The sequence below is a fragment of the Panthera onca genome, chromosome B2, assembly GCF_046562875.1.
Source record: "Panthera onca isolate mPanOnc1 chromosome B2, mPanOnc1 haplotype 2, whole genome shotgun sequence".
In the NCBI taxonomy this organism is placed as follows: domain Eukaryota; kingdom Metazoa; phylum Chordata; class Mammalia; order Carnivora; family Felidae; genus Panthera; species Panthera onca.
In genome coordinates, this window is record NC_138343.1 from 148,252,476 (window position 1) to 148,277,611 (window position 25,136).

At 52.2% G+C, this 25,136-nt stretch overlaps 1 long non-coding RNA gene across 2 annotated transcripts; it reads right to left on the reverse strand.

Annotated features, from left to right (window-relative positions):
• Nucleotides 1–567: 567 nt before the first annotated feature.
• LOC132667835 (uncharacterized) lies at nt 568–20,835 on the reverse strand. Of its 2 annotated transcripts, none has more exons than XR_009605395.3 (3): nt 20,583–20,835; nt 1,579–1,678; nt 568–1,138 (listed from the first exon to the last, which is right to left on the reverse strand). It is a non-coding gene; the product is annotated as an uncharacterized LOC132667835 (long non-coding RNA). The 2 variants fall into 2 exon arrangements; XR_009605396.3 differs by lacking the exon at nt 20,583–20,835 and adding an exon at nt 7,564–7,688.
• Nucleotides 20,836–25,136: the final 4,301 nt, after the last annotated feature.

Sequence of the window (25,136 nt, forward strand, 5' to 3'; positions counted from 1 at the left end):
CTACTGAGATGTCATCTGTCTTTTTAATTGTTATTCCTTTGTAATGATCGGTCTTTTCTCTCTGGCTTCTTTACAGAACTTCATTTTACATTTGCTGTTCTTTTTACGTATTGCTCTTGTGATTCCTTGGGAATCCCTAGATCGAAGGATTACTTTCTTTCATCGATTCTGGAATGTTTAAATTTTTTCCTTCAGGTATTTCTTCTTCCCCATTCTTTCAGGTATTTCTACTAAGCCAGCATTAAACGTATGGTGGGTTTTCTCACTAGAGCCTGTGTTTCCTTTAACCTCTCTGTTATTATATATTCTGTCACTTTGTTTTTCTGTGCTATATTTTGGATAATTCCAAATATTATTATTTGGATAATTTTGATCTATGTAGTTCACTCATGTTATCTTCAGGTATGTCTAATCTATTCTTTAGCCCCCCATTGAGTATTTTTTATTTATTATGTTTCCACTCTAAAAGCTCTATTTCATTCTTTTTCAAACATCTTTTTTTTTAAATGCTTATTTATTTTTGAGAGAGAGAGACAGAGAGACAGAGTGTAAGCGGGGGTGGGGGGTGGGGGGGTGGGAGGGCAGAGATAGAGGGAGACACAGAGTCCCAAGCAGGCTCCAGGCTCTGAGTTGTCAGCACAGAGCCTGACGTGGGGCCCGAACTTACAGACCACGAGATCATGACCTGAGCCTACTACGTCGGATGCTTCACCGACTGAGCCACCTAGGCGCCCCTCAAACATCTTGATTCATTTTAGAGTCTCCTAGTGCTTAGTCATAATTTAAAATTTTTTCCTGAAACTTACTTAACCATATAAATCATACTTAGGTATTTTCTCCATCTGTTAATTTCCATGATCTCATCCCTCCATGAGTTTTATTCTTCTCCTTTTTCTACGTCTTCTCATTCATGGTTCCAGGCTTCTGTGTGGAAAATGTTATGTTTATAACAAATATGCTATTTAGTGGATAATGTTATTGTTGCTTATCATAACTTTGAACTAAAGAAAAAGAAATCTGCCATTTAATTGCTTCTTTGGGAGTTTCAACATTTCTTCGTCCTTTTCATCAAGGTGATGCTATGGTCTCATTCTTGGTCCACGTAGTTGGTCCAATATCACCTTGCTGTCCTGGCCTCCTGCAACGAAGAAAAGGGGAAAACTACATATAAACTCCAAAGGCCAAGTGCCACGGCCAAGTGCACCCACCGCCTCTCAGGACCCTAATTCTTGGCCATTTTTCTTATTCACCAAGGAGTTAGAAAACAATTTACCACCCCCCGCCAACCCCTGCTGTTATCCTGGGAATCTCCCTCTCTTCAGGCTGCTGACCCATCTAATTCTCAGCCTCGAAATTTCCATGACCTTTGCCCCTACTCCACAGAGGGCACGTGCTTGCTCTATTACCTCTGGGCTTTGCCCAGAGCTGCTCAGACTCAGAGATGGCGCTGGGCATCCCGCTCTGACCGCAACCTCCCATCCTCCAGCGTCCCCTGCTTTCCCTCCCACTCGAATCCTCCTTTGCTCGCCCGGGAACTGCATCGTCTAACCCCCAGGCAGAGAAGAGACACGAGCGAACCACAACGTGGTGAGTCTGAATTGCTTGTTCCAAAGTCAGAGGTACTGTGGCCATCCTAGAAGGAGCAGGCTCATCCCTGGTGTGTTCTGGAAGGTTAATCCTAAAGGAAGAGACAGAGGGAGAGAGAGAGAGACTTGAAGACTATATTTAAATTTTTTCTGCACATAAACTCTTAAAACGGTATTAACACCAATGTACAGTATTTTCTGCAAATGTAAGATTTTTTCCACTTCATTGAACTTCATAGCATTAAACATTTTTGGATCACGGACCTCTTTTAAAATCTAATTTTTAAAGACAGCACCCTGTGAATCCTTTCTCCAAGAAAAATCACACGTACATAATCATATAAAATATATTTTAAGTGCTTTCCACCCCCCAAGCTTATGAATCTGACGTTAAACACCTCAATCTACTAGACGTTTGCCAACAGATTTCCCCATTCAGTAGCTCTCTGAAGACTCACTTGTAAATTTTTTATTGTGTATCCATTCATACTTACAATATCTATCCCTCTTTTTCTTTTTGTTTTAAGTTTTTTAACATTTATTTACTTATTTTTAATTTTTTTCAACGTTTATTTATTTTTGAGACAAAGAGAGACAGAGCATGAATGGGGGAGGGGCAGAGAGAGAGGGAGACAGAGAATCGGAAACAGGCTCCAGGCTCCGAGCCATCAGCACAGAGCCGGACGCGGGGCTCGAACTCACAGACTGTGAGATCGTGACCAGAGCCGAAGTCGGACGTTCAACCGAGTCAGCCACCCAGGCACCCCGACCTCTTTTTCTGATATGCGAATCCGTAAGGCAGTTATATCTCAGGCTGGAAATTTTGAGCACTGGGGAACTCACGGAAATGTTTTCAAGATTCTGAAAATAAGGCATGTAAATTTCGGATTCACATTTTATACTCCACAATTCTGCTTCGGAAGACGTTTTGAGAGCCACAGATCTCGGCTAGATAAAACCATGTCCGCTGCCAACAAGACAAAGTAAGCTTCACCAAAACCAGTTATCAGAGAAATGAAAATAAATCAGTATTAAGGAGGGTTTGTGTGCGCGTATGCCTACGTGTGCGTGCAGGAAAGAAAGATCTCCGCTGCAGTCGCGTGAAAAGCCAAACAAACAAATGACTTGGGAGGCGCACACGTGGGCTGTATGTGTTGGCTTGAAACTAATATCCATAGAACATCTATAATCGAGTAGAATTTGAGGGCTACCCGGGAAACAGAGATCAGAGGACAGCTGGTACCTGATGATCCTGTCTCGTCTTCAGTTCGGGGTCTACACCCGAGTGCCCAGAGGAACGCCACCTGTGACATTTTTTGGAGGCCGGAGAGCAGAGTTCGTTGGGTTAAGAGCAAATTCCGGCTCCTTACCAGCTCCCGACCTGCACGGAGCGTGCACCGGATTCCTCAGGCGTCACCGGCCTCTGGGCTAAGCTTCATCTTTGTGGTGACAGTATGACGGTTACGCTCGAAAGTACAAGTTGCCTTGATGCAAATAGTAATTCTGTTCATTTCAGTCACGCTGGAAAGGACTCCGAAACGAAAAGCGGATGCTGACGGGGTACCCGGGTTGTAAGAGAGCGATCCAGGCGCCTTAGGCCTTCCACGCCACCTCGAGACGGACTACGGCTGAAAACAGCTGTCCCCCCAACGCAGCTGAACACAGTCAGAGGCCCGGCCACACCTGGGTGCCTCCCAGGAAGGAGGCAGGGGCCCTCGCTGCTTCGCTGGTGGACCTGGTCGCTGGGAGGGATGGGAGATGCCTGGCCAGGGGCGCCTGCTCCCGCCCGCACGAGGCACTGTCGACGACCGCCACCTACATCGCCTACACACACGGGACCCGGGTTGTACAAAGAACTCAGCGTTCAAAGAGCTGGTAGCACGTCCCGGGGGTACGAAAGGCGCCTGACAGACGTCACTCAACTGAGTCCGCGCAAGACCCTCGCGTGGCTATCTCCATACGCACCGCGCAAAATGAGGAAACCGAGGCTGGGCCTGACAAAGGCCTCGTGGGTAGATGGGGTGGCCGGGAGTCGAGTCAGGTATGCCCTGCGACGCCTGGGGTGCCATCGTGCCTCGGAGCGAGAAGGGGCGCCATAGACGTAGGTGGAAAACTGAACCAGAGGGAGCCCGTTCATTCATTCATTCATTCATTCATTCAAGAAAAATTAACCGAGCTCCTGCTGTTTGCCAGCGACTGAACCGGAAGCAGGAGGCATGCAGGGAAGGCGGTAGGCCGGGTCCCCTCGCTGGGTTTCCAACAGGGGGGACCGTGGGGGAGGGGCAGGCAGACAGGCAAAGAGCGGGTCTGTGGTGGGAGTGGAGGGAAATGCGGGGTACCCACCTTTTCCTGGGGGGCGTCCCGGAAGGCTTCCCGGAGAAAGTGGCCTCAGGCAGAGATCTAAGGTGGGAGCCTGCTCCCTAAACCTGGCATCCTTCGTATTCGGTCGCTGTTACCCCTTCACCGCTAAACTCTCAAAAACTGCCCTTTGGGGTTTTTTGCACTATTTCTTCTCTCTGGCATTTTTTTTTTTTTTCCAGACTACTCACATGCCACACCGGGCTGGTTGGTACCCTCTCGTCTTCCGATTGGGACCTTCTGTTTTAGCAGCTGGACTGTCGCATTTCAGGAAAGTGAGGGGAGGCTGTGCTGCGGGCCGCTGCCTAGGTGGGCACACGCTCCCCCCGTCCTCCACCCCCTGGGCCCGGGCCGCGCTCCACGCTGCCTGTGTCCACTTGGGAACACACAGTCCCGCTTTAGGAAGCAAACATGACATTTAGGGTGTGAGTGTCAACTTTTAAAACAGAACTTGGCAAAGCTGGACCAGAAGGATCATTAAAGTGTGGGTTTATTTACTCCGATCTGAAAATCTTTCCTCACATACCCTTCGATATTGTAGGAGATAGTTCCTTATGGCTAAGAAATAGCATTACGTCCCCTGGAAGCCCCGGGCTCGTCTTGTCCGGCCACCCCCCTGCGTGCCAGCCTTGCTGGGCAGTGCCCTGGCGATGCAGGGAAGGGACAGGGAAGCCAGAACACGGACAGGCAAGTGCTGTTTACATCGTGTTTTGTCTTTGAGTCAGACTCAAGATTCTACTTTTATCTCTGTAACCACCGTCACCAACCCCTCTGTCCTCTGGTCCCCACGTGAGGCCCCGGGATGGAAGTGCAGTTTGGGAGGAGGGCAGGGCATGTGCCTCTTCACCCTTAGTTCTAAACGGCAGCCCCCGCTTACAGGCAGCCCTCCGGCATTGATCAGAGCTTTCACTGGAGATTTCTGCTCACCCCCGGCCGCCCCTGCCGTGCTGGCCTCTGGCCCACATCCCCCCAGCCCGAAGACAGAGCCTCGCTGTGCGACCTCAGACCAGACGACACTGACCAGGTCTCCGGCTCTGCCCTCCGCGTCCACATCTGCAAACCAGCTGCCCCTCTCCAGGAGTCTGCTCGCGGTAGCACCAAGCAGAGAAAAGCAAACAGAAGCAGAGCTGTCAAGATCAGCACTCCTTGAACACACAGAGCTGTTGTTAGAGCGCCTTCAACAGCTTTTCTTGCTGGGAGCCTGAGGCTCACAGGCATCTTGGAAGAAACAACGGTCGGCCGCGGTGAGGGAAGCATTCGACGTGCCACGCGGGAGGCGACCGTGGATGGACGAGTGGTGCCGCCGGCCCCCTGGTGTAGCCCCTGAAACTGCATTTTCCTTTCGCTCACTTGGAGAATTAAAAATAAAGTGGGTCTCGAGCCGGGAAGTGTGGGACCAAAGAAGTGTCCATGGCCCGAGGGGGTGGCTCCTGGATGGAGGGCGTCAGTCTCCGCTCAGCTGAGACCCTCGCAGCCGCTGAGCTGAGATATGTGACGAGAACCCCTCATCGCTCGGGGGGGATGAAGGGACGGTGGTCCTCGGGGAAGCTGGCCCCGAGCCTAGAATGCAGTCGTCGCCCCCCCCCCCCCGCCCCCGCCCCGAGCTGCTGCCTCTCTCTCAGTGCTAATGGGACATGAACGTTTGTCACTGTGCTGCCCCCTCCCCTCCACGGCCTGCATCCTGCGCCCTGTGACCTTGGAGACGGAGGTGGGGAGACTGTGTCTCGTGGGGACTTCCCCTCAGGCCTCCACCAGCCCTGGGCGCTGTCCAGGTCAAGTTCCAGACCTCACAGCGACCACCGCCCGGCCCCAGGGGACTCCTTCCTTCCCGGTGCTCCTCCTGGTGAGGCCAGGTGAAGCAGGGCACAGGGTGAGCCCCACAGCAAGGCCCCGGGGGCTCCGGGCAGGGCTGGGGGCACCAGCGGGCGCAGGAGCAGGACGGGTGCCTCTCCCGCTGGGATGAGACAGGTGCCTGAAAGCCCCTCCTGCCATTTGTCCCTGTGCACACGACACAGCAAACGCCAACGAAGAAACAAACATGGCCTTTCATCAGCTCCCGGGGAACAGCTGCTTGACTCTTTGCTTTTCTTGGAAAAGGACCCCGGCCCGGCGACGGGAGGACACGCGGTGATTAGGAGCCGCGGTACCCGCCTCGGAGGCACTGAGAGCTCCGACAGCCGAAGAACGTAACTCGCCGAGGGACAAGTTCAGCCCCAGCTGAGGCAGGAGCTAGTGAGAGAGGTAGAGGAGTCCGGGAATGCCTCCTGGAGGAGGTGATGGATTAGCTGACAGGAGGGAAGAGGTAAAGGGAGACTGGAACCCAGTCTCAGAGAGGGAATTCGTCCGCGGAGGGAAAGGTGGCTCGCAAATACGGTAGCCAAGGTAGCGGGCAGAGTGTGTTCGGGTGGGCGCGGGTGCCCTCTGAAGGCACGTTTTGGGGCAAACGTGTCGTCGTTGACTCTGGTCTCGGGCCGAGCGGGGTGAAGCATCTTCCCGTCGCCTCCTCCCGTCGCCTCCGCGGCTACCACTGCAGCTCCTTCCCGGCTGGAGCCCAAGGCCCGCCCCCCGACGGCCGTCTGGGGTCCCGGTGCACCCCCCTGCGTGGGGCCTCGGGGCTTGGGGGTCCTCGGGGGGTGTTTGGTCAACGCTGGGGGCGGCGGGGGCGCGGCAGGGGGATACTCAGCCAACCCGTCCCTCTCCGTCGGGCCACGGAGCTAAAGCCTCGGAGCGCTGAGAAGTGCACCCGGCTCGGCCCAGGCCTCTGCCCGAGTGTCCACGGAGATACCAACACGCCACGTGAAACTCGGCTCTGAGCCCGGCAGCACGGGCAGCAGCTTCGCGAAGACCTTGCTTTTCCCAGCTAGGTCGTCCCCAGGCGCTGCCTTGCTACGCAGCCTAAACCGCCACGTGTCTACACGCACGAGATGAGCAAAGGTGCGGCAGGAAAACGAGGCCAACGGGATCTTGCAAGACGCCGTCTCCCCTCTCTTTAAACCTAAAGTTTGGCGGGTTTTCTCAGCCACAGAAGCACGTCTGCTAAGCGAGTCAGTGACAGGTTGTAAAGTGGCCCGGTGAACCCAGGGAGCCCAGCTTCCCGTCACGTTTCGGACGGGACCCCCGGGTTGGCCCATATCCGTGTGCCGGAAGCACGGGTCAGCCCAGGAAGACGAGGCGACGGCCTCGTGTGTCCGTCCGGGCCCCTTGGGTTTCTGTGATTACCTGAGTCGGTTTAATCCAAACAAAGAGAACGTGTTGAAGACATTCAGCCAATTTTTGATGAGAAGGACAGGCGGCCCCTGGAGGGGGGGGGGGGGTCCTCAGAGCTCAGGGAGCGGCCGCAGGCAGGGCCAGGAGCTGCCACGGGGAACCTTCCGGACAGGAGCCCCATCTGCATTTCCGAGGCCAGACCACACCCTTCCTATATATTACCATTTCCCCAACTGTGTGAACTGATTAAAGGGGGTTGGAAAATTACTTACGCCCCTAAATCACAGCAACAAAGGCTGTGTTTCTCTCTTCAATCAAAACAGCCTGGTGGACCGATTCAAATGCTAATGGCCGGAGCTGAATTGGCCCCTAAAAGGGAGACGCTCTTCCCTGCAAACAACCAGAAACTCACTCCTTTGCTGCAAGAAATGTGCAGGATTCTTCCAGTCGGGCGGGCGGGGCGTCTGTTAAACCGCTTCATGGGAAACATCCCCGTGGTGGCCTGGGGTGAGGCATGCTCAGCGCGTGGGGTTCTGCAGAAGAGAAGGGAGCCTTCGCTTTGAAAGAGGCTCTGACTCCAAGAACGTGGCCTCTTCTGCCACCCCCATGCCTGTTCCCTGTCCCAGGAGACACTAGCTGGCCTCTGTTACCGAGGGGCCCGGGAAAGCCCTCGGGGTTGGAACGCGGGGCAGATGATGGAGAGGTTTTAACAACTCCTCTCCTCTGTCTCTCTTTTGCCGTTGTTCCAGCGCGCTTTCGTAACATTTGGTTTCGCGTTTGCCTCGTCCACCAGTTACGCAGCCCCGCACGTTTTGGCCTTGCACCTACGCTGTGCCCGGCGGGGGGGCACACCGCTCACCAAGCGGCCCGCTCCCGGGTTCCCTGGGTGCCTCGTGAGGGTTAGCTCCATTCTGCTGGCGTATGCGTGTCTGGGAGAGCAACGCTGGTTTTCAGTTTGTGCCAGTAAGATGCTTTCGCAATTTCCAGCCGCGACGGAATTATTATACAATCCTCAAGGGTAAGGATCCCCTCCCCCAGGGCTACTTCCTGTGGTCCCCGAGGATCTCATGGAGCAGGGGTTACTCCGGTTTACTGTTTAGATCTGCACTCTGACGGCTTCTTTCTTGCCAATTGGCCTTTGTGACATCTTTTTTTTTTTTTAATGTGTATTTATTATTTTTTGAAAGACAGACAGAGACGACGTGAGCAGGGGAGGGGCGGAGAGAGAGGGAGACACAGAATCCGCAGCAGGCTCCAGGCTCCGAGCCGTCAGCGCAGAGCCCGACGCGGGGCGCGAACCCACGAACCGCGAGATGGTGACCTGAGCTGAAGTCGGACGCTCAACCGACTGAGCCCCCCAGGCGCCCCGTGACCCGCTTGGGATTCCTTCTCTCTCCCTGTCTCTCGGCCCCGCCCCTGCTCACTCTCTGTCTCTCTCAGAATAAATAAACTTAAAAAACAAAAAAAAGTGGATGATATTAACTGAAGCACAATTAAGGGTGTTATCAGGTATAATATCTGAGATAATATTTTAAAAATCCAAACGTAGTCACATAAACTGCACCCCTCTAAGAAAACGAGGAGAAAAAAAAACCCATACAAGTAGCTAGAAAGTTACATCCAACTGAATCCCAAATGAAAGACTATTAGGTCTGTGAAAATTTCAAACAGATGGAAAAACAAGAAATAAGAACACGTAGGAATATGAGGGGCCCCAGAAGGATGCACAGCAGAGCATTTTCAAGCCCCAGCGGTCCTTGGTGCAGAAATTATTACACGTAAAGCAAAGCACACCCTCAGTCAGTGCTCCAACGGAGACGCCTACGATCATGACCCGTCCTTGAACTTCACGTCCAGACAGAATCGGGTACCAGTAGAGACAGCAGGTTACTCCGTTCAGGGTGTCCCAGACTTGCCTAATCACCGCACTCACAGGAATTACCCGAGGAGCTTGATAACAGCACAGATTCCTGGGTCCCAACACAGACCAACTAAATCTGAGTCTTCGGGGAAAGACCTAGAACTGCACGTTTTTACCAAGAGCCCCCGTGACCGCGATGACTCAGCACATTTGGGGAACCCTGGTACAGCCGAGTCTGGCTCAGGAAAACAAACCGGTCTTCTTGGACAGCCCCAAACATATGGCAACAACTTGCCACTGTATTCTTTGCTTCAGGAATCAACTATAGGGGCGCCTGGGTGGCTCAGTCGGTTAAGCAGCCGACTTCGGCTCAGGTCATGATCTCGCGGTCCGTGAGTTCGAGCCCCGCGTCGGGCTCTGTGCCGACAGCTCGGAGCCCGGAGTCTGCTTCGGATTCTGGGTCTCCCTCTCTCTCTGCCCCTCCCCCGCTCAAAAATAAATACGTTTTTAAAAAAACAATCCAACTTAAAGCTAGACTATATTAGCAATAGGACACGTTTTGTTTTCTAAATTAAAGGCCCAAGTAAGCACATGTGTGGGTTTCCAGTGTGGTTGTGCTGTCGGGGTCGTGGTGATAAACACATCCCTGGATTTCTAGATCATATATATTCACAGAATGTTAGAGGCAGGATGGGCCGCCAAGAACATCATCCCATCAGGGTCCCTCATCCAACAGACAACAGGTGCACCTCCGTGAGCCGTGTAAGTTCGTGCGTCCGTGCACGTGTGAGTGCATATTACAGGTGTGTGTCTTTACCCCTTCCTGAGTTTGGGAGCATTCTGCAGCCGAGCCCCTTAACCCATAGCCTGTACGTATTAAACAGAGTCCAATTCTAGCTCATAATCCATGATGGGCAGTCCTTGGGGGAAAGTTTGTTCATTTCGTTTCATGAATTTCAAGAAGTCGCATGCACCTTAAGAAGGTTGACTGTTTCTCAGGTTATACTGATGTAATCTTGACATGCTTTAGGAAACTAAGCCCAGCTATCTGGCTTTGTGATTGGTAAAGATAAGTCTGGCCTCAGTCGGTGGAGACACGAGTGGGACGGTCACCTTTACCCAACACTCAGCCGGGCTCTGTCACTATTCTCAGGATAAAGAAAGCATCTGTCTGGAAAAAAAGAAAAACAACGAAAAAACAAGAAGAAAAAGCATTTTTCTGAATCCTTTCATTTTTTTCTTCTCTACTATAGGTTCTTCTAGATTCCACATTGAACCCCCAGCGCCTTGGGCCTTCTCTCGGGTACGGACAGCCCGACTGGACGGGGGGGCCGAGGCGGAAAGAGGTGAGAGAGGCAAGCAAAGGTGTCCGGGAGCAGCTCACCTGGTCCTGGCCTCGGGCCGGCCTCTCTGCCACGTCCTGCTTTATCCTGGATTTATCCCACTTTATCCTGGATTCCACCAGCCGAGGAAGAAGGTCCTGAGAGGGAACAGGAGACAGGCTTTTACACACACCCTTCGGTGCCGCAGATCGGTGATGCCTTCAGCCACGCGGAGGCCTTCCGATTTCCGCCACAACTTAAAAACTGGGAAACTCGCCTCACGTCTGCGCCTCGACGGGGGCCAGGTCCCCCCTGGAACGTAAGGCCAAGATTGCAAATGGGGCGCGGGGTTGTTGCCACACCCACGTTTCGGTGACCCCTGTCGCCCCTACAAGCTGCCCCCCGCCATTCAGGCCCTCTGGTTGGACAGCACCGGCACTGGCCTCACTGTGCCTTACGCACGATGCCAGCCACCCGGTTACACGTCAGTATCGTGTGTCTATCAGAGCACGTACTGGTTCCTCCTCGCTGGCTCGCAGGCTTTGGGGATGCCGCTCCCTAGTCTTCCTTCGGGTTTGTCTATTTCTTTCTCTCGAATCATCTCCAGGGGAAAACCAGGCAAAATCTGTGTGGCGGGCCCCCGTCTCCCCCTGCCCTCCGCTCAGCCTTGTCGTTGACTGTGCAGGGGGGCGGGGGCGTGTGCATCCGGAACTCGGTCTTTCCGGGTTGAAATGCAGCTCCGGGCCTTCTGTCCTGTCACTCTGGGTGATGACTGACTCACACCCTGTGCGTCTCACCAGCCCAGCAGAGGCCACGGCACCCCGCCAAGCTGCGCGGTGGGTGACATGTTGGCACCTAGGGACGTTTAATACACGCTGGCTGATAAGGGTAATTGGCCGTTTCTGCCTTTCAGCTCCCAGGGACCCTTCGCCACGAGGCTGGCGGTCTGATCTGGCCCCTTCATGCCTCCAGGACCTTCTTCCAACTTCCCGTGACCACACGTCACCCCAGCCTGCACGCACCGGGCTTGCCCTGTGCAGGGTCCCCGGCCTGGCGCTCTTTCATCTGATGCTGCCGCGCTGGCTTCTCCGGGCCACTTGCTCTTGCCCTTGGTGTCATCTCTGCGGACGTAAGCCACCCAGTGAGAGCAGGTAAGAAAAACGGGGTGGAACGCTCACCACGGAATATGGTACAACCGCTGGAAGCATGAGATTGGATGCAGACATTATTTAAACAAAAAGGCTCAAAATGGAGTCACTTACACCAAGCCCCACGTCACCAAACTGAGACTTCGGTGGGGTTTCCGCTTTCCGGGAAACGGAGACTTCAGCCCACCCGTGAGGAAGTGCCTGACCAGCACTAACTACCATTAGGTACTTGCTAGACATCTGCCGTCCCTGAGGGAAAGTGTGCTTTTTTGACTCCTATCAGTTTCTTGTCCCCACTCTCTTCTGCCTGTAAGCCTTCCGTTTTGTCCAGCTCCTCAGAGCTCCTCTCTGTCTGCTCGATGGGACGCTGCCCGATTCGTGAATCGCCAAATAAAGCCAATGGGACCTTTAAAAGGTACCCCGCTGAATTGTGTTAACAACATAGAATGTGGGTGCAGAAGCGTGCACTCGGCCACACCCCCAAACACCCCTGAAGGGCGGCTGGGGGCGGGGCGGGGCTGGGGTGGGGGGAGGGGGCCACACACACCAAGCAAGACAGGGACAACGCAGCCCCAATGCTGGCTATCGCTCCACCCAGCCCACACCGTCCAAACAGTATACGTCACTCCCATACTTAGAGCACAACAGGATCTTTATGCGAACATAAAGAATTTCCTGTACTTTTATTCCTCAGTATACTGGAGCCTACTTATTTATACATTAATGTTTTATAGCAAAGGCCAGTTCGGAGCAAAAAGGAGGTCAACGTCATGACACGTATGGTGTGAAATTCAAGGCGCATTGGCCTATTACGTAACAAAGCAATTCGACACTTCCGATTCTCTTGTTTCCTAAGTCCTTACCATAAAAAAGCAAGAGTTTTGGACAAATTCCGGAACTGGAAGGTCTCAGAAATAGAATTTCAGTATGCAAAGGAGAAATCCACTTTTAGTGACAAGTGAGACGAAATGTGGCAAGAGAACATCAAACGCAGCGAGGGTGAAGTCTTCGGTAAGGTAAGCCCCACTCCGAGACTGAAATGAAGAATGATTTTCGGGGCTTAAAAAAAGACAGAAAAATCCAGGGGGCCGATGAGATTTTAAAGCCTTTTATGGTTCATTCACCCGATGGTGACACAGGGACAGACAGCTGAATGTTTCAAATACAAAAATGGTGGGGACGCCTAAGTTCACAACATCACCGCACCTGTCGCTCGCCTAGGGCAGGCCTGCTGCGGGATTATTTACAATGGGACTCGAGGAGCCTACGGGAAACAAACCGAGCAAAGCACATGAGCAAAGCAAATGAAACAAGAATAAACATAAACAAGGTCACTCTGGCAAAGCCCCGCCCCCTCCGCACCGGCCACCTGCAGCAGCGTCACTGAGTGCTCGGTACCCGTCGCAGGCTTTCGATGCCCATTTCCCAGTGACCAGCGCGAAGCCACCGCCAGGCCCAGCAAGTGGCAGGGGCTCTCCCGAGGTGGCCAACGCTGCTGGCTAAGGACCCAACGCCTGTCACCCGTGTCTTCCTTAACTAACAGGGCCCCAGCCGCGCTGTGGGGGAGCTAGGCGCCCAGCTGAAGAAACCGTGTTTTCCGGCCCCCTTGTGAGTTCCAATGGCAATGTGACGGAGCTCGGGACAACGATATGTAAGGGAACTTTTGGGTGAAGCTTCCAAAAAGCCCCACTGATGTCAGCGGGAAGCAGGCTCACCCCCCACGGCACCAGGGACTCATCCCACTTCAAGAGCAACATTTCCTTGACATCATATGTTTCACTAAAAATTCTTGCAAATTGTTCTTTTACTCTACGTTTCACATGTTTGCTTCAACCTCAGAATAACGTGTTTTGTTTCAGCTGCCCTGGAAATGCACATTGTCACTTACGGGGGTTCCCTTGTCCCTCAGCAAGGGGGAGAGGGGTGAGCGAGAAAGCAAAGGCCTGTCTAGGCGTCCTAACGTGCAGTTCTGGGTTTGAGCTCAGCCACCCCCCCCCCCCACCCCCCGGTGTGGATGCCAAAGTGACTCGATCCTAGCGACAATTTTTTTTTTTTTTAGAGGATCTCATTGGGTGATAAGCCACTGTCACTGATGGTCACTCCCATTTGTGGGAGTGTTTGATCTTTGGATGGCTTGATCGGTAGAGAGGTCGCCGTTGGCGACGATCAGTGATTAAATCTACGTTGGGAAAGTTTCCCTGGAAGACGTTTGTTTACTTAGTTGGAGTTGCAATGCCTTACCGGACGCACCCCTTCTCTGCTTGCGCGCCTCCTTTTCATTCACCAATTCCTCTTCCTTGTCTTCCTCGTCTTCCCCTTCCCCTCTTCACGCCCCCTCCTCTCCTCTTCTCCTCCTCCTTCATCAGCACCCAGCTGGTGGATCCCCGCGTGAACCAAGGAGGGTGCTGGGGAGGAGTCTTTTCTTCCTCAGCCTTCCGCGGTTCTCTGCTGGACGTTCGCCACTTCGGACGGAAGCCTCAAGTTGCTGGCGAGCTGCCATCCGATGGCCTCGGCTCAGTTTGGGAATTACGGTGAAGATTTTGCATGTTCTCGTGTTCTACATGCTTAAGTAGGGTTTTTGAAAGTTTGACGTAATGCTTCTTAAATCATAAAGCTGAGCGTGGGCTCCAAGCAATTCATGGCAGCTACACTGTCCCCGACTATGTCCCATTCTCATGTAAAAGGTCACACCTGCAGCAAAGGTCTTCACGTATTTTATTTCCTCCTTTTATTCTAGAAGCGTTTGTATCTCAGAGTTGGTTAACGTTCTCAAACACTTCTGGTCGCGATCTTCGGTCACTTACGACCTTCCCGTTTGTTGCAGGTTTTCACTTTCTCACCCCGTTGTGGAATTTTGGCTGTGCTGACGTCGTCCGCCAAATCGGTCATGTCCGTTCCCAAGCGCTTGTCCGGGTTTTCAGGTGTTTTACACAACCACCCACCGTAATGTGAGAGACATCTGACTTGCCTCGTCTGCTCCTGGGTCTAGTTGATAGCCTTCCGATCTTTGGGGGCACAAAGTTTATTTACCTCCAGTCTCCATCTCAAACTGCGTATCTGTGATTCACAACAAGCTCGTCAATGGTTCATGATGAGCACACTTTTCCCACAGCTTCTGCCACCTTAAACAATATCACCAAATCTTCCGGGGGAATCGATGGAAACACCAAATTCTGTTAAGCTGCTTTCTGTACTTGGAGACACATACCGACTATTGGCCAGTTGGAATTAGTAGTGTGATTTTGTTTTCAATCTGTCTTTACTGATAACACTATATACTGAAGAAAAAAAATAGACCTCATCCTACTTTTAATATCTTGGACTATATAATACCCCCAGGTCAAGTTGCAGGGAGGGGAGGGGTTGTCTTTTTAACTCTGAAATGTTTTGACTGTTTATTTGGAAAAATGTTTTAAACTTATGCGTAAGTTACAGGAATAGTATAATGAGCTCCTATATGTCCTTCAGTCAGATGTATCCGTTGTAAACATTTTTTTCGCATTGTGCGTCACATGAAATACATGTTTCGGGTCTCTCTTTCTCTCCTTTTATATGTGGGTTTTCATATACATGCATATATATGATACCTACCTTACATATACATACATTGTAGATATAATTATATTATTATTATTACTTCATCATCTGAGAGAAAGTTACAGACATAATGACCCTTTACCCCTAAATAGTTCATCATATGCTTCCCAATAAAAAGGTCGTGCTTTCATATAACCTTAGCAAAATGACCAAATTTAGGAATTGAATATTGCTGTAATGCTATTGTCTCATTTACAACTCGATTCAAATTTCACCAGTGGCTCCGATACGCCGGTGAGGATAATGTGCTAAGGTTATATTGAGATCCAGCCGACTAAGAGAAGGGGACGTTAACTTCGAGAATGCGTCTATATCAGAAAGGTGCAACATGCCTGTTCCTAGGATGACAATCAGACTCAATCAAAAGGAATTATTTAAGTATTCAAACAGCGCTCACTTCAGCCACACACAGGGAAAACGAAACCACGCAGAGATCCACCTGCCTGCGCGAGGATGGCCCGTGAGTTCTCGAGGCGCTCGATATTGTTTGCAGAAAGGGAAAAAGGGGGCGAGTGTTATGAACCAAATTGTGTTCCCCCAAATTCACATATCGAAGTCCCGGCCCTCAATGTGACATATTTGGAGACAGCATCTTTTGGAAAGTAATTAAGGTTACCTGAGGTCATAAGGGTGGGGCCCTAACCCAATAGGACTGGTGTCCTTATGAGGATGTGCGCTCGCACAGAGGAAAGGCCATGTGAGGAGGCAGGGAGAAGGCGGCCGTCTGCAGGGAGGGAGGAGAGCCTCGCTGGGAAGCCGCCCTCCTGGCACCTTGATGTTGCACTCGCAGCCTCTTGTACCCTGAGAAAGAAATTCCTGCGGTTTAATCCCTCCCGTCTGCAGTATTTTGTTATGGGGGCCCTAGCAGACTGATGCATTGGGGGAAAGTAGGGGTGAAATAATAGAGTACAATTCTCATGAGTTTCTTAAATCAGACTTCATGGTTGAAACAAATCTTTTAACACTACCTGATGCAGCGCTCAGTGTATGTAGAGGAAATCCAATCTTTTTAAAAAGTGGAAAGAATAAAAGGACCTAAACGGAAGGAAACATTCGATGCTTCGCTTGAAATGTTAAGTCTTTGATATGAGGAGTGTGGGATAAGTCACGTATAGACTGTAATATCTAGAACAACCACACACAACACAGTACAGAGCAGGGCACCTGCAGGGCTCAGTTGGCTAAGTTTCCGATTTGACTGCAGCTCAGGTCATGATCTCACAGTTCTTGAGTTCAAGCCCCACGTCAGGCTCTGCGCTGACAGTTTGGAGCCTGCTTGGGATTCTCTTTCTCCCTCTCACTCGGCCTCTCTCTCTCTCTCTCTCTCTCTCTCAAAATAAATAAATTTAAGAAAAGAAAGAAAGAAAAGTCAAAAGACCCCGAATAGCCATCACAATAGCACAAGAGAAGAACAAAGTCAGAGGGTGGAAACTATGCAACTTGAAGATTTAGTAAGGATACAAAAATCATGATGGTGTGTTCTTGGTGAACAAATAGACAAACACACCAATGGGACAGAATAAACACAGACGTACACAAACACATCAACTGATCTTTGACGAAGGAGTGAAGGCTATTCAACAGAGAGAAGATAGTCTTCTCAAGAAATGGAACAACCGAGGGGCCCCTGGGGCGGGGGGCTCAGTTGGTTAAGCGTCTGAATGCGACTCAGGTCATGATCGCACGGTTCATGGGTTCCAGCCCCGCATCAGGCTCTGTGCTGACAGAGCCTAGAGCCTGCTTCAGATTCTGTTTCCCTCTCTCTCTCTGCCCCTCCCCCACTTGTACTCGAGCGCTCTCTCTCTCTCTCTCTCAAGAATAAACTTAAAAAAAAGAAAAAAGAAATAGAACAATCGAACATCCATGTGAAAGCAAAAAGAATCTCGATACAGAGCTCAGACTCAAGCTCGGGATGGATCATGGACCCACAAGGAGAGTGAAAGCCTCGAAACCCCTAGGAGATCCCACAGGAGAAACCTAGGTGACCTCGGTTGGTGATAAGTTTTTCAGATACTACGCTAAAGGCAGCACAATCCATGAAAAACGTTGGTAAGCTGGATTTCGGTGAAATTCAAACCTCTGCTCTATGAAAGACAGTAGCCGACTGAAGAGACAAACAGAAACAGGGAGGAAATGTGTGCAAAAATGTACCTGAGGACTTGCCTTGAAAAGACACACAGAACTCTTAAAACTTAACAAGAAAACAATACAATTAAAAAATGGGCCAAGGGCACCTGGGAGGCTCAGTTGAGCGTCTGATCTCAGCTCAGGTCACGATCTCACGGTTTGTGAGTTCGAGCCCCACCTCGGGCTCTGTGCTGACAGATCGGAGCCTGCTTGGGATTCTCTCTCTCTCCCTCTCACTCTGTCTCTCCTCCCCCCACTCTCTCAAAAATAAATAAATAAACTTAAAAAAATAAAAAGATAAAAAAATGCGCCAAAGATCTTCGCAGGCACCTGACCCAAGAAAACAAACCACGGCAGATAATCACATGAACAAATGATCAGGTCATGTCTTCAGGGAAATGCAAATTGATTAGCACCGCCCACCTGTTAGAAAGGCCAAAATGGCCAAAATCTGCAACACTGACACCCAATGCCGGCAGGGCTGTGGTGCAGCGGGAACTGTCACTGCTGGTGGGCGTGCAAAATCGTGCGGCCACGCGGAAGACAGATGGGCGGTTTCTTACACGACTACGCATGCTCTTACCATAAGATTTGGCTTTTGGGCCCCTTGGTATTTACCCAAAGGGGCTGTAGCTTCTGTCCCCGTGAAAAGCTGCACACAGATGTTTATAGCAGCTTTATTTCTAATTGCCCAAACTAGGAAGTAAGCAAATGAATACATAAACCGTGGCGCTGCCCCACAACAGCATATTATTCGGCGCTCAAAAGAAATGAACTATCAAGCCACGGAAAGACACGAAGGAGCCTTAAATGGTATCACTGAGGGAAAGAAACCAATCTGAAAAGGCTGTGGCCCTGCATGACACCGGCGACACGCCATTCTGGAAAAGGCTAAACTGCGGAGATGGTGACAGGATCCCTGTGTGCCAGGCACTGAGGGCGGGAGGGGTGAACAGAGCACAGAGGATTTTTAGGGCAGGGAAAGCGTTGATATTCAAACCGTGGATACGTGACGTGACACGTGTGTCGAAGCCCGTAGGATGTGTAACACCAAGGGTGAACCCTAAAGTCCGCTGTGGACTACAGTTAATAATGACAAATTGGGGAAGCCTGGGTGGCTCAGTCGGTTGAGCGTCCGACTTCGGCTCAGGTCATGATCTCGCGGCTCGTGGGTTCGAGCCCCGTGTCGGGCTCTGGGCTGACAGCTGGGAGCCCAGAGCCTGCTGCGGATTCTGTGTCTCCCTCTCTCTCTGCCCCTAACCCACTCGCATTCTGACCTCTGTCTCTCTCAAAAATAAACATTAAAAAAAAAAAAATTAAAACAAATAAGTCACAAATTGATCATTCTGTCTTTACCTTGAAGGATGTGGATTAGGCTTTTCTTTTTAACCCTCTGCAATCTACCAGTCATTTGTCACACAGAAAACGCCGGCAAATTTAGGTCACCTTCTCTGCATAGAATAAAGGCGTGTGATTCACCTGTCACTGAAATCTTCCAAGTACCCCTCGTAGACGTGACCAGTAGCCTCTGTGTGGCACGAGACGCCGTGACCACAGCCCGTATGCCATTCTGACAATCCTGACATATTTTGGTTTACTTTTTTAAATTTACTTAAAAATTTTTTTTTCTAATGTTTTTATTTATTTTTGAGAGAGACAGAGACGGAGCGGGAGCCGGGGAGGGGCAGAGAGAGAGAGGGAGACACAGAAAGTGGAGCAGGCTGCAGGCTCTGAGCTGTCAGCACAGAGCCGGACGCGGGGCTCGAACTCGTGAATCTCAAGATCGTGACTGGAGCTGAAGTCAGACGCTCAACCGACTGGGCCACCCAGGTGCACCCACCCCATCCTTCCCTTTAAATGTCTTGCTAAGTCACCAAGGTTTTGTGGGGTCACTCGCCAGTCTCCCAAAGCACGGTGTGCACCCAGGGGGATTTTGCCCCCGTGGGAGATTAGGATATGAATCTACATTTTCAACAGGGCTTTTGTCATTTTTTTCCTGACTTAGCCTCTGATTCGATTGTCGTGCCCAGTCCCCGGCTTCATAAAACTGACCAAGGTTTCAGCCTAGGCCCTAAAGGCTTTCTTTTTGCCATTTCCTGTGGTTTCACGCTGCCTTCGGGGGGGGGGGGGGGCCGGCACCGAGGGGTGTGGAAGAAGCATAATCTGTACGCTCGCTTACCCAACCGTGAAAGCCACAGCGTGTCCCAAAGAGCTGCGGTGAGTGAGGGCAGCACGGCTGTCCCACCGGGCGGCCTCAGCATGTCACATACAGTGCGAGTCTTTTCATTAACGAACCCCCCAAGTACCCCTTTTGTTCTGGAAAGCGTGTGCTCCAGGCCCCACGAATCTCGGCCCCCCCACGGCGCCCTGTCTGTGACTGATGACACAGGACAGGCCCCCAGCCTCTGCCGGTAGGTTAAATATCAGCGACACTTCACACCTTTTTTTTTTTTTTATTTTTAGAAAAAAATTAAAAAACGTGAATAGAAGATTTCTCCCCCAAATGGGTAACGGAGAGCACCCTACTTTGGAGAACACTGACTCCCACACTTGAATCTCAAGCTTTTGTCCCCTTTCAAGGGGAGGGTGTTCTTGCCACAACAGCAATCACCGTGGCGGGGTGGCCGGCCCTCTGTGCACCAGGCCACGGGGTACAGATCCCCAAGCTCCCGCGTGCAAAGTGCCATGGGACAGACATGTGCCCCTCCACCCAGAGTTTCTGTTCCCACCACGTTTTGAGGGGATACGTGGGAATCTAAGCTTCCGCCCTGGAGGGGTCTGCAAGCAGCAGGGGGTGGGGGAGGGCCCGGGTGAGTGCCAGTGCTGGGAGAGCAGAGGGGAGTGGCTGCGGGGCAGCAGGGGGGCCGGAGGCGGTCAGGTACCTGGGAAGCCCTGTGGGGAGGGGGGACTTAGACCCTCAAGTGGTCCCATGAGGAAGATTCCTCTGCCGCGCTGTGGGAGGGGTGTGGGAGGAAAGCGGGCGAGGGGGGGGTGGTTCTCGAAGCCCCCCCGCAATGAGACTCGATGGGCTGAGCAGCCCCCAATAAAGAGGAGTGTAGACGCGCCCCACCCCCACCCTGGGCCCTTTACCAAAAAAGCCTGCAGACCCCTGGAAAATACGAATAAGAAGTCCCAAACCTTGTACTAACCGGGGATTCTAACGAACCCCTGAGTCACTAAGGCTTTTTCTTTCCCCCATAAAGTTTTTTTTTTTTTCCCTTAGAATGGATACAGCTGATGTAAATATGACCAAGCGCCTGCGCCTTTCAAGTTGGTCTCCTTAATCTGGCCGGGCAGATAAATGGCGTGGAGGCCGGGAGCGGGGCGGGGTGGGCGGCAATCCCGAGGGCTTCCTGTAGCTGCAGCATTAACATACCTGCTCCCGGATCAAAGCCGGCCTCACCTTCCCTGCCAGAGCTCAACGGGGGAGAAAGAAGTCTAATATAATGACAAATAAGCCGCAATTTGGTATGATCCGAAACTGTGACAGTTTGTTACCAAGGATTAAGGTTGATGGAGAGCAGTTGACTCAGGACCAGTTGAGAATACTCCCGAAACTTGAAGCTTTTCTGTAGAGCGTTCGCTCAGTGACAGGGTTCCTTCGCCATGGGGCCCACCGTCCCCCAGGGGAGACAGATGGTAACCAGGTAACCACAAAACCCCGCCTACAGCTGAGTGAGTGTCCGTGAGGAAGGAGACCCCCAGGCCTGAGAACCCAGTGTGTTGGAGGAGGAGAATCCCCGCCCCCCCCAGGAGTGAGGCTAGGCCAGCAGGGGGCCGGAGGGAAGTTTGGGCACCAGACTCCCTGTGGAGAAGCACTCTGTCCACCCCCCCATCAGCCACCACCACCACAAGCACCCAGAGGCCAGGGAGATGAGAGCTGAGGACAGAGCAGGACGGATGACGGTTTCCACCTTTATCATAAGAGCCGGGGGCGGGGGGGCGGGGGGGGGGGGAGACACAGATGTTTAGAAGGGGAGGCTGATATCCCTAGATGTGTTTTAAAATCACTATCCAGTTGAAAATTGGTGTGAGAGGGGCAAGAGTGGACACAGGGAGGCCACCGGTCCAGGTCACGGTGGCCCGGCCGAGTGTGGGGGCCTGAGAGATGTGCGGGTTCGGGATATGAGAACGAGCTTGGGGTACGTCAGGTGTTGCGGGAGTAGAGGGTGATGGCAGGGGTCACTCCCAGGTTCCGGGGTGCAGGCACTATAGCCCCCTTACGCTGAATGCTCACGGCGATTGTGGCATCCCCCACGTTGGGCACAGGACGAGAGTGGCAGAGACAGAAGGAGTGTTCCCAGAGCCCCACAGCTGGGCAGGTGCTGGTTTCCACTGGCCCACCTTCTTCTGGCCACGCTTGCTTCCTACCTCCATGCTGCCTCCCCACCACGGGCGCCCCAGAACCTCCCCGAAGCCCCACTGAACCCATGGACCAGGTGAGCCCATGACCCTCTTCGAAATACACCGAGGGGTCCCAGGTCAGGCTGAGCCCACGGCAGGCCCCTCGTGGGCGGCCGCGTGGCTCTATCCACCATCAGGTTGATGGTCATCAGCCGTCTGCGTGTGTTCCCCACTGAGGCCGAGCGCAGTTACAGTCGGGTTTTAGAATTCAGCGAAGCTTTGACATAACCTCGTAAAATGGGACTATTAAAGGGGGTTCTTTCCGAAAAAACAAAACCATCAAGCTGACCGCTTTGGAGAAACGTGACGGAGGTGAGTCACCTAAGAAACAGCCAGCGAATCAGCGCAGGGGAGAGAACCGTCGAGTCGGAAAGGCGTCTGCACTTGGGCTGGCCGTCCCCGGCACTGACGCCATCACCGACGGGAAGTCGAGGACGCAGACAACACATCCACTTATGGAGGACGCACGAAAACCACACCGAACCAGTCAGCAGACCCAGCCTCAAAGGGAAAGCCTGGGCGCCACCAAAAGCCAGGGGATGAATATGTGTGCATTTCCTTTAAACGTATTCACGGTAAGTGATTCGAGGACAGAGCAGCTTTTAATATTAACTGCCTGCCACCCGATGCAGATGGCTCGACGAATTGTTAGCCTCTAGGTTCCGTCCAGGTAGTCTCGATTTAGGAGTGACATGTGACCTCCACATCTCAAAAAGTAACAATGGGAGATTCGTCCTCTGCGATACCGAAAAGTACTGTCACAGGAATCAGGTGGACAGAATCGAAACACAGAAAAATACCCAGGGGCGCCTGGGTGGCTCAGTCGGTTGAGCGGGCAACTATTGACCTCGTGGTTGTGAGTTACAGCCCCACGGGAGCTGTAGAGATTACTTAAAAATAGAAATCTTTAAAAAATAAAAAAGGAAAGGGGTACCTGGGTGGCTCAGTCGGTTAAGTGTCCGACTTCGGCTCAGGTCACGATCTCACACTCCGTGAGTTCGAGCCCCGCGTCGGGCTCTGTGCTGACGGCTCAGAGCCCGGAGCTGCTTCGGATTCTGTGTCTTCCTTTCTCTCTCTGCCCCTCCCCTGCTCACACTCTGTCTCTCTCTCCCTCTCTTCCTCTCTCTCTCTCAGAAATAAACATTAAAAAATGTTTTAAAGGAAAACACTCAAACATCTTTGAAAGGGTAGTATCTGGTAGAGAATGAATTGTCTAACAAATGGCTTTAAGAAAAACGGCTAAATATTTTGGCAATATAAGGTCAGATTCCGACCTCATGAGCAAGCAAATGTAGAGAGTGAAATTATAAAAATCACCACGCCACATAAATGGGTTTCCAAGTGCGGCCGCGTGGTGAAACCCCCCGGGCGGGTCCCAGGCGTCTAGGTTTTCAGGCTCCTCAGGGGGCTCCAATGTGCGGCCAAAGTGACAAACCACAATACAGATCAATACTTATATACCACTTGCTTTAGGAAGATAAACGACATAAAGGGAAAGATTGAAACATTGCAATCACCTCCGAATTGAAGCTATCGTTGGCTCCCACAAATTTAAAAACCACGAGCACTGAAAGGTAAATGACAAACCGGTAACTTTTTGCCCCTCTATGGCAGGCACGGGGCTGATAGTGCGATGATGAGATCTTAGGAAGCAAAAAGAAACCGGGCCATCAAAATCCCTCCTCCGGCCCCCCCGGCGCACACACAGAGATGGCTGCTAGGGAGAGGGACGTGAGGAATACACACCCAGGAGACGGTGAAAGCGTGTTCCAGCTCACCAGGGATAAAGGATGCGAAACCAACCGCTAGTATTTATAATGTGGGTGTAGACGGGTTTTATGGACCCTCAGTGCTGGACAGTGTGAAGACAGGTGCTTGCACGGTGTGCACGAGAAGACAGCTTAGGTCACCATGACTGTGAAGACGTCACATTCAACTCAGCAGTCCCACTCTGTGCTCTTATGTGATGATTCGTGTGCAAAGCTTCTAGGTGCCCGTCAAAGGACGAGCCTCTGTGTGCCCCCCCCCCCCCCCCCCCGCCCACCGGACTCAGAAACCGTCCCTCTTGGACGCCCTCCACCCTCCGCACAGCTTTGTCCTGTCGACCCCCGGGACTATTAGTTAGTTTGCTGGTGTCTGACGGCCAGGGGACACCCAGCACGTGGGGGACACCCAGCCCACCGTGGGGTCTGGGGCCTGCCTGGGAGTCTGTGTGCCTCCTTCTCCCTCTGCCCCTCCCCCACTCGCACTCTCTCTCTCTCTCTCTCTCTCAAAAATGAATAAACGTTAAAAAATTAAAAAAAAAAATAGAACAAAATTGAGATGAAAATCAGGGGAAAATACAGTGGCCCAGATTCCTGTCCTCTCAGGAGGAAACCGAGAAGCCCCCAAGCAGCGTCAGCCCGTGGGGAAGGCGGCTGGGGCGGGGGGGGGGGGGGGGGGGGGTCCGGGGAGGGTTCGCGCCTTTAACCTTAAACTTGAATCCAGAAGCTCTTTGCATATACGTGAGCGCACATTTCCAGAGACATGTCTGTGTCACCTCTGGGCGCCCACACGCCGCTTGGCTTCAAACACCCTCCTCCTCTGCTCGCTGCAGATGGGCCGGATCGAAGGAGGCCGCCGAGGACTCACATGCTGGGAATCCCGTGGCCCTAAAGTGTTGGGAGCAAGTGGTCTTTCCTCGTAAAGTTAGCGGATGGCTCCTCTCACCATACCTGGGACACCAATTGAAAAAGGAAGAAGGAAGTGGTCAAAGTCAGGCTTTTTTGTGAACTTCAAAGGTTATCTCTCCCTCCCCCCGCTTTACATTTTACTGTCTGGGGAGCTGACTCGTCTGCAGCCGCTGGCAGGGCCTGTGTCCCGTGGCGTCAAACCTGCCTCCTCACGGCCCATAAAACTACAGCAGGGGACCGGGACCCGCAGGTGTGGGCGGGAGAGGCCAGGATGCCCCCTTAATGATTTCCCTGACACCCCGGCCGGCCGAGCTGGGGCTGGAGGGAGATGGGAGCTCTGTCTGTTTGGGAGGGTGAGCGGGTCAGCTCCCCCCAAAAACGATCCCCAAAATTGCTGCCCTCAGCACCGGGCGGGGAAGTGGGGAAGCGGGCCTCAGAACCTCCCACAGACACTTGGGTCCCGCGCACAAGTCCATTGGAACTCAGGCCACCGGGACGGGGGAGGCAGACAGAAGCCCCGTCAACCCCAACATGTGACAACCCAAGGGAAAAAAAAGAGGTCAAACCACGTCAAGTCCCACGGCGGAGTGGTTTAAAATCTGCAAGATCGAGTTCTGTCCTTCCCCAGGCTGGGAGACAGAAATAAACATCACACGCGTTCTCCAAGACGTCAGTTGCCGATTGGCACTGAATAGGAAAAATGGACTGCGTTTTGCCCTTTTCTTTTACTGATAGAAGAAATCGGTAATTACAGACGGTGTGTTAGTCGATCGTAACAAAACTTTGCAAAGCACTAGCTCATCACACCTTATGGTTTTGATCCCGTGTTTTGAACCAGATGGGGAGGGGAAATA